Source organism: Triticum dicoccoides, chromosome 7A (genome assembly GCF_002162155.2).
Source record: "Triticum dicoccoides isolate Atlit2015 ecotype Zavitan chromosome 7A, WEW_v2.0, whole genome shotgun sequence".
In the NCBI taxonomy this organism is placed as follows: domain Eukaryota; kingdom Viridiplantae; phylum Streptophyta; class Magnoliopsida; order Poales; family Poaceae; genus Triticum; species Triticum dicoccoides.
The window spans coordinates 703,644,712-703,647,416 of NC_041392.1; positions in this window are offsets into that span (position 1 = coordinate 703,644,712).

Genomic DNA, 2,705 nt, shown 5'->3' on the forward strand with positions numbered 1-2,705 from the left:
ACATACACAAAACTGTGTTAATTAATAACAGGTATACTATTGTAGGAGTTATGGCCGAATTGCACACTGAGCAACTCGGGACTGTCGGCTGTAGGACGATGGGCACTTGAGAAGATTGAAATGATGGCCTGGGAATCATGGATCTGCAGCGTTTCGGTAGGGCACTCCGCCTCGGATGGGCCTGGTCTGAGACTTCGAGTGGATGGACAGAAGTAGACCTTGGGTTGGCTGTGGCACGCCGTGTGACAGCACTGAACTGACCTATCTCTCTTCAATGCCTCCGCCGTGATCAGCACCGGATATGGAGCGACTTAGAGGTCTTGGCACTCCAGATGGCTTAATGAAAATGCTCCGCCCGATATAGCTCCTGATCTTTTCCCGCTTGCTCGCAAGAAGAATATCTCTGCCGCATCTGCCATCGTCCAGGGGACTTGGATGGATGTCTGTGCCATCGTCCAGACTCCGGTGCTCTGCAGCTTCATCAGTTCATTGGCTTGTGGCTCCTTCTCCGTGATGTCCAACTTACTGTCGAGCCCGACAAGGTCTCTTGGCGTTGGACTCCCAGCCTGCAATGCAGCGCTAGTTCTGCCTACCTCCAGCAACACACAGGATGCTATGCAACTACAAAGTTTCAGAAACTGTGGAAAGGTAGAGTCGAGCCTAAATGCCGTTTCTTCATGTGGCTATTATGCTTTGGGATAGAATCCTCGCCAACGACAACCTACAAAAAAGTGGTTGGCCAAACAATGGGGAGGTTAACTTTTGCGATCGAGAGGAAGAAACCCTAGGTCACCTGATCCTGCAATGCACCTTTGCCCGACAGGTATGGCTCCTGATCACGGACTGGCTGGCTCTGTCTGCGGTGCCCCTCCTGCAGAATGACTCCAGATGCTCCCCGGCATCTTGGTGGAATGATGTCACCTCCCTGCTCCCCAAATACCACACTTAAGTGGCAATCTATGGTTGTTGGCACATCTGGAAAGAGCGGAATAGGCGTGTTTTCGACGACTCCTGCTGCACTGCCGAGCAGGTTCTCGGCATGATCAAGGCTGTTATGGTAGCGGCTCATTCCTGCATCACATGGGTCATCTTTGGTGAAAATGAGCCGGAGCCAGAACCGGATTAGATTTGGAAGTCTCAGTTTTCCCATTTGGCATTTGGGAGCCACAATCCCATCTCTGTAACTGAACTTCATTGCTTCTCTTTCTGAAATGCATGGCAGTACACCTGCCTTTTACCTCAAAAAAAAAAAAAACACCGAGCACCAGATAATGAAATTAACAGCCTATGGAGGAAGATCCAGAATAACATTTGGACAACAAAAAATGCAATGGGTAACTTTTCAGAAAATGATGGAGTGCATTCCTGTCAGACAAAAGAATTCCTCCACTCAAAGAGCATGACCACGACTGAACAACAGCCATCCGTAGTACTAATACTAGCATAACAGACAGATACTCACTGTTCAGAACATTAGCAAACTGAAAGTAAATTTGGGTAACGGGACAGAACATTACAGAAGTTATAATAGTAGCATACTAGTAGATAGATACTCCATAGTTCAGAATATTAGCATGATATGATGTTCTAGATGACGGTAGTGCTGATGCAACCATCCAAAATGTCCAGTTCAACCGCTAGTAGTAACAAGTACCGAAGTTCTTTCTTTGGTCATAGGGAGTACTGAAGTAACAAACATACACAAATCTGTGTTAATTAATAAAGTGCTAGATACATCAATTTGAGTGACAACTGACAAGTAATTCTGGATGGACGGAGTATTACTTTAGCTCGAGCTACAGAAAACCACACTCGAAGAAGTTACGATCGAATTGCATCTTCTGTTATGCTAGTATTAGTGCTCTTGTAACATTTCTACAACTAAAAATGCAATGGGTAAGTCTTAAGGAAATGATGGAGTGCACTCCTCTCAGACAAAAGAATTCCTTCATTCGAAGAGCATGACCAAGACTGAACAACACCATCCGTAGTAATAATACTAGCATAATAGACATATACTCTATATATCATAGAATTGGCAATCTGGAAGCAAATTTGGGCAAGAACACTACAAAAGTCGTTATAATAGTAGCATACTAGATAGATACTCCATAGTTTAGAACATTAGCATGATATGATGTTCCAGACATGATAACAAGCACCAAAAGATGACGGTGTTGTGCTACTGCGACCATCCAAAATGTCCGGTTCTACCACTAGTAGTAACAAGTAAGCCGGGCTAAGATATACTCCAACGGGACAACAAACCAAGGTTGAAGAGCATTCACGCATGCCCTGTGGAGAATGGAGGCTCCCCATCTTCTTGCGTCCCATGGAACGGAATTGGAACAATGCTCTCTTGAAGACGATACGGAGTAAGCTCCATATGGTACAGTGTCTTTCTGAAGTTTGCCATTCCTACAAGCTTGCCATCAACGTCGTAGTGCGACACATATTCATCACAAAACTGGACCAGCAGTTCACCGGCGTTGAGCACGTTCATTCACGGAATATTGCTGTAGTTGACTCCAGTGGGTGTGTTGTTCCCTTTTTCTTCTCCTTCATGATCCAGTTTAACCACAAATGGCCGTGATGCCGCCATCGCTGCCACGTCAATCCGGTACTTGAGGTCCCAGATTTCGGCCTCGTAGTCCTACATTGCCCAGACATCCAAGGCGGTGAATCGGCAATCGTAGTTGCACAAA